The 13,758-nt window shown below is 47.4% G+C and overlaps 1 long non-coding RNA gene across 1 annotated transcript; it reads right to left on the reverse strand.

The window, feature by feature from the left end:
* Positions 1 to 671: 671 nt before the first annotated feature.
* Positions 672 to 12,276, reverse strand: LOC130349780 (uncharacterized). Its single transcript, XR_008887069.1, has 3 exons — positions 12,183 to 12,276; positions 4,438 to 4,567; positions 672 to 1,249 (listed from the first exon to the last, which is right to left on the reverse strand). It is a non-coding gene; the product is annotated as an uncharacterized LOC130349780 (long non-coding RNA).
* Between the last annotated feature and the right edge of the window lie 1,482 nt (positions 12,277 to 13,758).

Below are 13,758 nucleotides of genomic sequence, written 5' to 3' on the forward strand. Positions count from 1 at the left end.
TTCTCTGAGAATCTGGAAATCAGAATTGTTGCTCTACATAAAGATGACCTAAGCTATTAGAAGATTGAAAAGAGCATGAAACTGAGCTGCAGCACGGTGGACAAGACCACACAGTGGGTTCACATGACAGTTCCACTCAGAACAGGCCTCCCCATGATTAACCAAAGAAGTTGAGTGCACGCGCTCAGCGTCATATCCAGAGTTTGCCTCTGGGAATCAGACGTATGGGAGCTGCCAGCATTGCTGCAGAGGTTAAAGGAGTGGGGGGCAGCCTTTTAGTGCTTAGACAATACGCCACACACTACCTCACATTGGTCTGCATGGCTGTCATCCCAGAAGTAAGCTCACAAACAATTTGCTGAAGACACACCGACTAAGGACATGAATTTCTGGAATCATATAAGATTAACTTATTTTGTTCAGATGGTGTCAAGTGTGTGTGGCAGCAACCAGGTGTATAAATAGATGTGCAATGCTTTCCCAAATAAAGTAGTACAGTGCCAGATAATACCACCATATAGTGCCCAAATAGCACAGCTATTCAGTGCCTAAAAACACACACACGCTACTGCATACACAGTACACATAAAACTGTCATAAAATTCCATATACATTTCACATTATACGACCATATAGTGTTTCCATAAACTTTCATGCAAACTTTTGTTGTTACACATTTTCTATATATTTGCCTTTATTTTTTTACATACCTTATTCAATTTTTCAGTTAAACAACACAGTAAAAAAAATTATACGTAAAATTATGTTTATGTGCAAAAATGGGTACCGTGTCATGTCTATTTTGGCAGCAAGGTTTATTTCAGGACTGGAATATTGACAGCCTATCTATAAAATGGGTCATCAGTATCAGATCATTCAACTTGCGGACCCTCATCAGCCACCACAACCACTAATTCCTGATAGAAGCCACTAGAGATTGGGGGACATGAAAACTATGTCCAGTTTTGCCTTTGGTTGTGATGTAGGGGTTCAAACAGTCCTATAGAGGTGACCTGCCATATTCTTCTTAGGATCTGCAGAACGTCATCTCGGTAGGGTTGTTCGTACCACACAGCTCTAGCAAAAGCAGAACTTGAGATGATTTTCCAGTTCCCCATCTTGCACAGCTTCTAGCAGGAATCAGGAGTTGGGATGAGGTTTGTCCAGTTTTGTCTTAAATGAGCAGATGGGTCCAGGTTTGTCTTAAGAGCAGATGGGTCCAGGTTTGTCTTAAATGAGCGGATGGGTCCTGTTATAAAAAAAATAAAATAAAAAAAAATTATGATATGCAGCAAGAATGAGTCAGGGAGAAGTGACCAGGATGGACTCTATTAGGCCATCCTGATCTCATAGACGCAGAACAGGGAGAGAAGCACTCAGCTGCATGCTTCGTTCTTGTCATCAATCAGGGTCTGAACACTCAGACACTGACCAATCGTAAATGTATACATGTCCCTAGGACATCTCAAAAGTTGGCTTTTTTTTGTACACTTTAACTATACCTTTAGATACTTTCTACTAGACTTTTTATGAATTCGTGTTAAGAGTGCTGAACGAGTCTGAATCAGTAAACCTTCATCTTCATGAATAATACATAAGCCTTTATTGCTCTGTAGCAAACAGCTACGAGGTACAAGGTATTGTGTTTAAACCCCCTGAGGATTTTTAGTTCCTCTCTGTAACAGGACAGCCGAGCAGGATGCAGTCGATTTACGAGACACGGACTTGTTTGCTTTCCTCATGTTTATATAGTCTCCTAAGGTGCAGTTACGTAATGCCATCTAAAATTCAGATGCATTTAGACTTGTATGGGAACGACACCTATCCAGGTGAAGGGTCTAGTCATATGTAAAGTGGTTTTATAACTGGACACTGGACCATGTGCGTACGAATGTAGACAACATCCTTATCCTTGTCTCACCACCACTGTCCTCTCCATAGACATGGACGCTACTGCTCCATTCATGCACTTTGGGTCTAATGAAGGTAGCTGACTATAGACATACCATCTTCATAAGTTCCCATAGGGCAAGAAATTTCCTGTCAGTGGATCAGTTCTGCCCAGAATCAGGGTTCATTTTGTGCAGAATTGGCTGCAGAAATGAATCCTTGCAATTTAAAGCCCTATTGACAAATGGGCTTTTTCGGGCAGATTTGGCCAAAACAAAGATCATTGGGGAAGTTTTATCAAAACCCGTCCAGAGGAGAAGTTGCTGAGTTGCCCATAGCAACCAATCAGATTGCTTCTTACATTTTTTTAAAAGGCCTCTGAAAAATGAAAGAAGTGATCTGATTGGTTGCTATGGGCAACTCAGCAACTTTTCCTCTGGACAGGTTTTGATAAATCTCCCCTATTGTCCTTATTTTGGTGGAATCCGGATCCGCGTTGGAAGTTCTATTACAGAACTTAAAGGGGTAAACCGGCCAAAGACATCTTAAGATATCTGATCGCAGGGGGCCCGCCACTGGGACCCCACCACGCGATTTCTGTGCAGCACTTGCATTCTATGCAGGGCTGCGTCTCCAGTCTCGGAAAGCTGTTTCTTTCCGGGACTAGAGACGTGATGTAACACCACACCCCTCCATTCATGTCTATGGGAGGTAGCGTGACGGCTGTCACGCCCCCTTGCATAGAAATGAATGGAGGTTGTGTGGCATGATATCACAAGGGGGTGTGGTGTTACATCACGTCTCCAATCCTGGAAAGAAAGAGCTTTTCGAGACTAGAGATGCAGCCCCGTATAGAATGCGGGTGCTGCACGGAGATCACGGGGGGCCCGCCGGTGGCTAGGGGATAAGATGTCTTTGGCCAGATAACCCCTTTAAGGCTAAGTTTCCAAAAGTTTAAACGGAGGGGGTTTGATTGTTCATACCTCTGCAGATCAGGAGAATGAACTTGGAGAAAACCGCACTGCCATGCACTCCTCTCCCTGCCTCCTGCCCCTTCCTGTGTTACGTGATTGAGACACTCTCATAGGCAGTGTGACATGGAGCTGGGAAAAGAACGTGCTGAGCACTGACTTCTCCCGGCTCGACTACCACCGATCAAAACTTTGTCACTAGGACATTAAAAAAATTTGTCCTAAGGATAGTGGCCATTAAAGTATGTGCACTGAGCAGCTGAATCCCATTGACATCAATAGGATTCTGCTACAAGCTGACTCCATGCAGAATATCCTTAAAGGGTTACTCCACTGTCTCAGCGTTCGGAACATTTTGTTCTAGAGTGCAGGCGTCGGGGCTCGTGACATCACGGCCACGCCCCCTCGTGAAGTCACACCAACCCCCCTCAGGGCAAGTCTATGGGAGGGGGCTTGGTGACCGTCACGCCTCCTCCCATAGACTTGCATTGAGGGGGCGTGGCTGTGACATCATGAGGGGGCATGGCTGTGACATCACAAGCCCCGACGCCCGCACTCAGCGTTCAGAAAAAAACGTTTGGAAAGCTGAGGCAATGGGGTACCCTTTTAAGGCTATGTTCACATGGTGAAATGTCCGTGTGGAAAATTTCAATTTAAAATCTAAATTTCCACGCCAGAAACTTCTGGCGCAGTAATTCTGTCATGTCAACAGGGCAGCAGCATACCATTAAAATCAATGGGACTCTGCTCCTGTGGAATGTCCAGGCAGAATTCTTGCACGGAAATTCCCTTGTGTGAACGCGGCCTTAGTGTGCATGGGCCCTGGGACTTTGAATTTGATTAGTGGTGGTCTCAGAGTTGGGGCCTACATTTACCACCTAAATATATTGGGTGCCAACATCAAAGGCTACTTTCATATTGGACAGAAAAGATTTTCTATACACACTGAATACATGTTATTTTTTTTGGTTCCGATAATATTTTTTTAGGTGTCGTTCCAGTGATCGGACCTCGGTACATATAAACGTGAGGTTCTAAGCGCACATGACACGTGCGCCGTATTTTTTTCTTTCTCTGTAAAGGTCTCATTGTGTCTCCCCCCCATCCCTAATCTTTCCCTCCTTCCAAATTAGTGTGAAGTACACTAGCATCCTATGAATAATGAGGAAGACTGGTTAAGACCGGGCTTAATAAGTTGCCTAATCCTTAGAGAAAAGTAACCCGAACCTTCAAAGCGGGGAAGGCTGCAGCCATTGCTGAGCAGTCAAGACATACAGCTGTGCCTTCATTGTGCAGAATAAAACCCATTATCCTGAGATGTATAATAAGGAACCAAGGTTGAATTGAGCTTAACATGTTAAATCTGTGTATTGGAGGATATGGTAATGTTTACTGTGCTCCGGACTGATTTCTCCAACCACATTCCATTTATTCTCCTTCTGTTTATTTGTGGTCGTGTTAAATGAAATATAGTCGTGGACATCATGGACATGGTCAACACTTCCCCAACCCCCCTCCATCCTTCTCACCTCTGCCCCCTAGCAGATAATTGTTCTGGCAAAACTCCAAGGTTTACCTTGTCGATGACTGACCAGAGCTAGGCGAGGAGGGATCCGGGGAACATTCTAGAGATCTGATTACAAGAAGACCGCCGTCATCTGCTTCTCTTCTCAACACGGCCATCTGCTTCCAAAGAAACCCATGGGCTGAAACAAGAGCAGGACGGAGAAAAGAAAAAAATAATCATAGTCTAAAGTCTCTAGCTTTTTTCTTTTTTTTTTTGTCTTTTGTCTTTTGTGTGGTGGTTGTACGGTTTAAGACATGCCAGAATGTTGCTAGAGATAATGGCAGACCCAAAGAGAAAGAGGCGGCAGCTGCTCCGGGCACACTCGGCGCATTTTTAGAGCTTTCCCATGCAATTTATCTGATGGGACTATGAAGATATATGTTTTATGGAGGAGAGGGTGCAGAATAGTCGCTGGTGAAATACCGTCACAGCGCTCGTGACAAACGGCCATTAATGGACAGCTTGAAGCATCTCCATTGTACATTTTGTCATAGCGGATAAGACATTGGAAGGCCATGCTGCTGCCTGCTGTGAGTAAAGACCCATTCGCATGGAGAGGTTTAAATCTAGGAGATAATAATCCTTCTCCATGAAAATCACCCTATGTAAATGAACAGTGGCAGCTGGAAAGGTTCCGTAACTCGTACGTGAATGTAGGATTCACAGATCCCTATTCATAGTTTGCCTTTATCATGCATTCTCACCATCACTAGTTTTACAGCACCATTTGTTTTATTCCAGCACAGTTCATTATGTGTTTCATTGCTGTAACTGGGTAATGTGATTGTCACGATGCCGGCTGGCAGGTAGTGGACCCTCTGTGCCAGAGAGGGATTGGCGTGGACCGTGCTAGTGGACCGGTTCTAAGCCACTACTGGTTTTCACCAGAGCCCGCCGCAAAGCGGGATGGTCTTGCTGCGGCGGTAGTGACCAGGTCGTATCCACTAGCAACGGCTCACCTCTCTGGCTGCTGAAGATAGGCGCGGTACAAGGGAGTAGGCAGAAGCAAGGTCGGACGTAGCAGAAGGTCGGGGCAGGCAGCAAGGATCGTAGTCAAGGGCAAAGGCAGAAGGTCTGGAAACACTGGCAAGGGACACACAAGGAACGCTTTCACTGGCACTAAGGCAACAAGATCCGGCAAGGGAGTGCAAGGGAAGTGAGGTAATATAGGGAGTGCACAGGTGATAACTCTAATTGGAACCACTGCGCCAATCAGCGGCGCAGTGGCCCTTTAAATCGCAGAGACCCGGCGCGCGCGCGCCCTAGGGAGCGGGGCCGCGCGCGCCGGGACAGAACAGACGGGGAGCGAGTCAGGTAGGAGAGCCGGGGTGCGCATCGCGAGCGGGCGCTACCCGCATCGCGAATCGCATCCCGGCTAGCAGCAGGATCGCAGCGCCCCGGGTCAGAGGACGTGACCGGAGCGCTGCAGCGGAGGAGGTGAAGCGAGCGCTCCGGGGAGGAGCGGGAACCCGGAGCGCTCGGCGTAACAGTACCCCCCCCCTTGGGTCTCCCCCTCTTCTTGGAGCCTGAGAACCTGAGGAGCAGACTTTTGTCAAGGATGTTGTCCTCAGGTTCCCAGGATCTCTCTTCAGGACCACAACCCTCCCAGTCTACTAAAAAAAAATTTTTTCCTCTGACCTTTTTGGCAGCCAAAATCTCCTTGACCGAGAAGACGTCCGAGGAGCCGGAAACAGGAGTGGGAGGAACAGATTTGGGAGAAAAACGGTTGAGGATGAGTGGTTTGAGAAGAGAGACGTGAAAGGCATTAGGGATACGAAGAGAAGGAGGAAGAAGAAGTTTATAAGAGACAGGATTAATTTGACACAGAATTTTGAAAGGACCAAGATAGCGTGGTCCCAACTTGTAGCTAGGGACACGGAAGCGGACATATTTAGCGGAGAGCCATACCTTGTCTCCAGGGGAAAAAACGGGGGGAGCTCTTCTTTTCTTATCCGCGAACCTCTTCATGCGTGAAGAAGCCTGTAAGAGAGAATTTTGGGTCTCTCTCCATATAATGGAAAGGTCACGAGAAATTTCATCCACAGCGGGCAGACCAGAGGGCAAGGGGGTAGGGAGGGGGGGAAGAGGGTGACGGCCGTACACCACGAAAAATGGGGATTTGGAGGAAGATTCAGAGACCCTGAAGTTATACGAGAATTCGGCCCATGGAAGGAGATCTGCCCAGTCATCCTGGCGGGAGGAAACAAAATGTCGCAAATAATCACCCAGGATCTGGTTAATTCTTTCTACTTGTCCATTGGACTGGGGATGATATGCAGAGGAAAAATTTAATTTAATCTTGAGTTGTTTACAGAGAGCTCTCCAGAATTTAGACACGAATTGGACCCCTCTATCCGAGACAATCTGCGTAGGCAACCCGTGAAGACGAAAAATGTGTACAAAAAATTGTTTAGCCAACTGAGGCGCAGAAGGAAGACCAGGAAGAGGAATGAAATGTGCCATTTTGGAGAATCGATCAACGACCACCCAAATAACGGTGTTGCCACGGGAAGGGGGTAAATCAGTAATAAAATCCATACCAATCAGAGACCAAGGCTGTTCGGGGACAGGCAGAGGATGAAGAAAACCAGCGGGCTTCTGGCGAGGAGTCTTATCCCGGGCACAGATAGTGCAGGCTCGCACAAAGTCCCCAACATCCGTCTCCAGAGTCGGCCACCAATAGAAGCGGGAGATGAGTTGCACAGATTTCTTGATGCCCGCATGACCTGCGAGATGGGAGGAGTGACCCCATTTGAGGATTCCGAGGCGTTGGCGTGGAGAAACAAAGGTCTTTCCTGGAGGGGTCTGTCTGATGGAGGCAGGAGAAGTGGAGATCAGGCAGTCAGGTGGAATGATGTGTTGCGGAGGGAGATCAACTTCTGAGGCATCCGAGGAACGAGAGAGAGCATCGGCTCTAATGTTCTTATCGGCAGGACGAAAGTGAATCTCAAAATTAAATCGGGCAAAGAACAGAGACCACCGGGCCTGGCGAGGATTCAGCCGTTGGGCAGACTGGAGGTAGGAGAGGTTCTTGTGGTCGGTGTAGATAATAACAGGAAATCTTGATCCCTCCAGCAGATGCCTCCATTCCTCAAGTGCTAATTTAATGGCTAGAAGCTCTCGATCCCCGATGGAGTAGTTCCTCTCCGCTGGAGAGAAGGTCCTAGAGAAAAAACCACAAGTGACAGCATGCCCGGAAGGATTTTTTTGTAGAAGAACAGCTCCAGCTCCTACTGAGGAGGCATCAACCTCCAATAGGAAGGGTTTGGAAGGGTCAGGTCTGGAGAGCACGGGAGCCGAAGAAAAGGCAGACTTGAGTTGTTTAAAGGAGTCTTCTGCTTGAGGAGGCCAGGACTTGGGATCAGCATTTTTCTTGGTTAAAGCCACGATAGGAGCCACAATGGTAGAAAAATGTGGAATAAATTGCCTGTAATAATTGGCGAACCCCAAAAAGCGTTGGATAGCACGGAGTCCGGAGGGGCGTGGCCAATTTAAGACGGCAGAGAGTTTGTCTGGATCCATCTGTAGTCCCTGGCCAGAGACCAAATATCCTAGAAAAGGAAGAGATTGGCATTCAAACAGACATTTCTCAATTTTGGCATAGAGTTGGTTGTCACGAAGTCTCTGAAGAACCATACGGACATGCCGGCGGTGTTCCTCTAGATTGGCAGAAAAAATTAGGATATCGTCCAGATATACCACAACACAGGAGTATAATAAATCACGAAAAATTTCATTGACAAAGTCTTGGAAGACGGCAGGGGCATTGCACAGTCCAAAGGGCATGACCAGATACTCAAAGTGTCCATCTCTGGTGTTAAATGCCGTTTTCCACTCGTCCCCCTCTCTGATGCGGATGAGGTTATAAGCGCCTCTTAAGTCCAATTTAGTGAAGATGTGGGCACCTTGGAGGCGATCAAAGAGTTCAGAGATGAGGGGTAAGGGGTAGCGGTTCTTAACCGTGATTTTATTAAGACCGCGGTAGTCAATGCAAGGACGTAGGGAGCCATCTTTTTTGGAGACAAAGAAAAATCCGGCTCCGGCAGGAGAGGAGGATTTACGGATAAAGCCCCTTTTTAGATTCTCCTGGACGTATTCGGACATGGCAAGAGTCTCTGGGGCAGAGAGAGGATAAATTCTGCCCCGGGGTGGAGTAGTACCCGGGAGGAGGTCGATAGGGCAATCATAAGGCCTGTGAGGAGGTAGAGTCTCAGCTTGTTTTTTGCAGAAAACATCCGCGAAGTCCATATAGGCCTTAGGGAGACCGGTTACTGGAGGAACCACAGAGTTACGGCAAGGGTTACTGGGAACCGGTTTTAGACAGTTCTTGGAACAAGAGGACCCCCAACTCTTGATCTCCCCAGTGGACCAATCCAGGGTTGGGGAATGAAGTTGAAGCCAGGGAAGTCCAAGGAGAATCTCCGAGGTGCAATTGGGGAGGACCAAAAGTTCAATCCTCTCATGATGAGATCCGATGCTCATAAGAAGGGGCTCCGTGCGGAAACGTATGGTACAGTCCAATCTTTCATTATTTACACAATTGATGTAGAGGGGTCTGGCGAGACTGGTCACTGGGATGTTGAACCTGTTGACGAGAGAGGCCAAAATAAAATTTCCTGCAGAACCAGAGTCCAAGAAGGCCACTGTAGAGAAGGAGAAGGCAGAAGCAGACATCCGCACAGGCACAGTAAGACGTGGAGAAGCAGAGTAGACATCAAGGACTGTCTCATCTTTGTGCGGAGTCAGCGTACGTCTTTCCAGGCGGGGAGGACGGATAGGACAATCCCTCAGGAAGTGTTCGGTACTAGCACAGTACAGGCAGAGGTTCTCCATACGGCGTCGTGTCCTCTCTTGAGGTGTCAGGCGAGACCGGTCGACCTGCATAGCCTCCACGGCGGGAGGCACAGGAACAGATTGCAGGGGACCAGAGGAGAGAGGAGCCGAGGAGACGAAACGCCTCGTGCGAACAGAGTCCATATCTTGGCGGAGTTCCTGACGCCTTTCAGAAAAACGCATGTCAATGCGAGTGGCTAGGTGAATAAGTTCATGTAGATTAGCAGGAATTTCTCGTGCGGCCAGAACATCTTTAATGTTGCTGGATAGGCCTTTTTTGAAGGTCGCGCAGAGGGCCTCATTATTCCAGGACAATTCTGAAGCAAGTGTACGGAATTGTACGGCATACTCGCCAACGGAAGAATTACCCTGGACCAGGTTCAACAGGGCAGTCTCAGCAGAAGAGGCTCGGGCAGGTTCCTCAAAGACACTTCGGATTTCCGAGAAGAAGGAGTGTACAGAGGCAGTGACGGGGTCATTGCGGTCCCAGAGCGGTGTGGCCCATGACAGGGCTTTTCCGGACAGAAGACTGACTACGAAAGCCACCTTAGACCTTTCAGTGGGAAACAGGTCCGACATCATCTCCAGATGCAGGGAACATTGGGAAAGGAAGCCACGGCAAAACTTAGAGTCCCCATCAAACTTATCCGGCAAGGATAAGCGTATCCCAGGAGCGGCCACTCGCTGCGGAGGAGGTGCAGGAGCTGGCGGAGGAGATGACTGCTGAAGCTGTGGTAGCAACTGTTGTAGCAAAACGGTCAGTTGAGACAGCTGTTGGCCTTGTTGCGCAATCTGTTGTGACTGCTGGGCGACCACCGTGGTGAGGTCAGCGACAACTGGCAGAGGAACTTCAGCGGGATCCATGGCCGGATCTACTGTCACGATGCCGGCTGGCAGGTAGTGGACCCTCTGTGCCAGAGAGGGATTGGCGTGGACCGTGCTAGTGGACCGGTTCTAAGCCACTACTGGTTTTCACCAGAGCCCGCCGCAAAGCGGGATGGTCTTGCTGCGGCGGTAGTGACCAGGTCGTATCCACTAGCAACGGCTCACCTCTCTGGCTGCTGAAGATAGGCGCGGTACAAGGGAGTAGGCAGAAGCAAGGTCGGACGTAGCAGAAGGTCGGGGCAGGCAGCAAGGATCGTAGTCAAGGGCAAAGGCAGAAGGTCTGGAAACACTGGCAAGGGACACACAAGGAACGCTTTCACTGGCACTAAGGCAACAAGATCCGGCAAGGGAGTGCAAGGGAAGTGAGGTAATATAGGGAGTGCACAGGTGATAACTCTAATTGGAACCACTGCGCCAATCAGCGGCGCAGTGGCCCTTTAAATCGCAGAGACCCGGCGCGCGCGCGCCCTAGGGAGCGGGGCCGCGCGCGCCGGGACAGAACAGACGGGGAGCGAGTCAGGTAGGAGAGCCGGGGTGCGCATCGCGAGCGGGCGCTACCCGCATCGCGAATCGCATCCCGGCTAGCAGCAGGATCGCAGCGCCCCGGGTCAGAGGACGTGACCGGAGCGCTGCAGCGGAGGAGGTGAAGCGAGCGCTCCGGGGAGGAGCGGGAACCCGGAGCGCTCGGCGTAACAGTGATCACCGATCTGACCCACAGAAAATCCCAGTGCCTAATGTGTCAAAAGGAAGTCAAGTCCTTGATCAGCCCAAGACCTCTACCCACCCAGATCTTTACAGTGCTGCTGTTATATCTATGGGATCAGGATAAATAGTAGTTATACACCTCCGCTCCAACTCTATCTGTATACTGCTGTTGCTATTTCTATGGAATCAGGATGTATAGTAGTTATATACCTCCTCTCCAGCTCTGTCTGTACACTGCTGCTGCTATTTCTATGGGATCTGAATATATAGTAGTTATACACCTCCCCTCCAGCTCTATGTGTATACTGCTGCTGCTAACTGTATGGGATCAGGATATATAGAGGTTATACACCTCCCTTCCGGCTCTGTATACTGCTGCTGCTCTTTCTATAGGATCAGGATATTTATAGTAGTTATACATTTCCCTCCAGCTCTATCTACAGTATATACTGCTGCTGCTAACTCAATGGGATCAGGATATATAGTGGTTATACACCTCCCCTCCAGCTCTGTATACTGCTGCTGCTATTTCTATAGGATCAGGATATTTATAGTAGTTATACATTTCCCTCCAGCTCTATCTACAGTATATACTGCTGCTGCTATCTCTATGGGATCAGGATATATAGAGGTTATACACCTCCCCTCCAGCTCTGTATACTGCTGCTGCTATTTCTATAGGATCAGGATATTTATAGCAGTTATACATTTCCCCTCCAGCTCTATCTACAGTATATACTGCTGCTGCTTTCTCTATGGGATCAGGATTTCTAGTAGTTATACATCTCCCCTCCAGCTCTATCTGTATACTGCTGCTGCTTTTTCTATGGGATCAGAATGTGTTCACACATCTCTTTGCTGCATTTTTTACATGATTTTTCAATATTGTGCCAAAAATTTGATATTTTACCACATTTGTGCAAAATACAGTAAAAACTTGTTATTGTTAGCACAATTTTAGAGAATCGCAGCAGAAACAGGCAAAATGCTGTAAAAACGTTTGAAAAAGGCAATAAAAATGTTTACATGCAAACACAGCTTAAACATTGTAACTCTGCATAAAACTATCTCAGTTGTGATTATAGGTTAAATTGATGTTGCTTCATGTGAATATGCATCAAAACTATACATTAGGGGAGATTTATCAAAACCTGTCCAGAGGAAAAGTTGCCCAGTTGCCCATAGCAACCAATCAGATCGCTTCTTTCATTTTACAGGGGCCTTTTTCAAAAATGAAAGAAGCGATCTGATTGGTTGCTATGGGCAAATCAGCATCTTTTCCTCTGGGCAAGTTTTGATAAATCTCCACCATAGTGTGAACTGACACCAACCAACTTGAGTTTTAGGTGTTAACGGGGTATTCTGGTGGAAAACTATGGAGGAGATTTATGAAAACCAGTGTAGAGAAAAAGCTGACCAGTTGCCCATAGCAACCAATCACATTTCTTCTTTCATTTCTGAAAAGGCCTCTGCAAAATTAAAGAAGCAATCTGATTGGTTGCAATGGGTAACTCGGCAACTTTTCCTATGCACAGATTTTGATAAATCTCCCCCTATTTATTATTATAATTTTTTTTAATGAACTGGTGCCAGAAAGTTAAACAGATTTGTAAATTACTTCTATTAAAAAAATATTAATCCTTTCAGTACTTATGAGCTGCTGTATACTACAGAGAAAGTTCTTTTCTTTTTGAATTTCTTTCCAGTCTGACGATCTGTGCTCTCTGCTGACACCTCTGTCCATGTCAGGAACTGTCCAGAGCAGGAGAGGTTTGCTATGGGGATTTGCTTCTACTCTGGACAGTTCCTGAGACAGACAGAGGTGTCAGCAGAGAGCACTGTGGTCAGGCAGAAAAGAAATTCAAAAAGAAAAGAACTTCCTGTGGAGCATACAGCAGCTGATAAGTCCTAGAAGGATTACGATTTTTTAATAGAAGTGTGGTAGCCTTGGGGGGTGTATGGTAGTTGGGATGTTGTGGTAGATAAGGGGTTAATGTTAACCCTATAGTTTGTGACGCAGGGCTAGAATGCTGAGGTAATTCTCCGGCCTGTCGCCGCCCTTCCCAGAAACGACAGGTGCATATAATGAAATGACTGAAGGTCCACAATGTACTTGAACTTGGGTAACTTTACTTAAGTGCTTGCGGTACATCCAATGAACAATGACAGTCTCCGGAATACAGTCTTTATATAGCTCAATGACTGACAATTGTTGCGGACCTTGAAATAAATTAAAGTCTCTGAATTTAGGGTAATTATTGCAGATCCGTCCGGATTTAGGGGATAGATAAGGTCCGGTGATCTTGCAGAGTGCGTGGGGATTGATACACTCAGAATTTAGCAGTTATCGGCCGTCGCCGCAAGGTTCAGGCCTAGACTCACAGATCTCAGCAGCGCAGATGCTTCTTGCTTGCTAGCACAGGAACAAGAGAGCGAGAACATGGCCGCCGCTCCCTTATATGGGCAGGGGGGGGGGGCTAATCTGATTGGTCCGAACATCCGTCATTCACTGATACAATGAGTGATGGGATTGACTACGTCACAAGGACCTCCAAAGGTCCTCAAGCAGAAATACCATAGAGTTCACCTAACCACGTGACCCGCAGGTCCTGTTACGCTATGAGACAGGTTATTAACTATTTATAGAGCTTTTATATAATATTTACATGCTTCCTAAGTAAGCTATTGGTGCAATAACTATCTGGATAAGAGGTGACTAGGGGTGGACAGGACAACAGGAACCCCGACGTCCTAGGGACTCCGGCTATGGGGACCCACAATAAAAAGGTACCGGATAGAATACGGTACCGGGACACCACAGAAGTAATTTACAAATCTGTTTAGCTTTCTGGCACCAGTTGATTTTAAAAAAAAGTTTTCCACCGCAATACCCCTTTAAGGCTTCTG

This window comes from Hyla sarda, chromosome 1 (assembly GCF_029499605.1).
Source record: "Hyla sarda isolate aHylSar1 chromosome 1, aHylSar1.hap1, whole genome shotgun sequence".
Lineage (NCBI taxonomy): Eukaryota > Metazoa > Chordata > Amphibia > Anura > Hylidae > Hyla > Hyla sarda.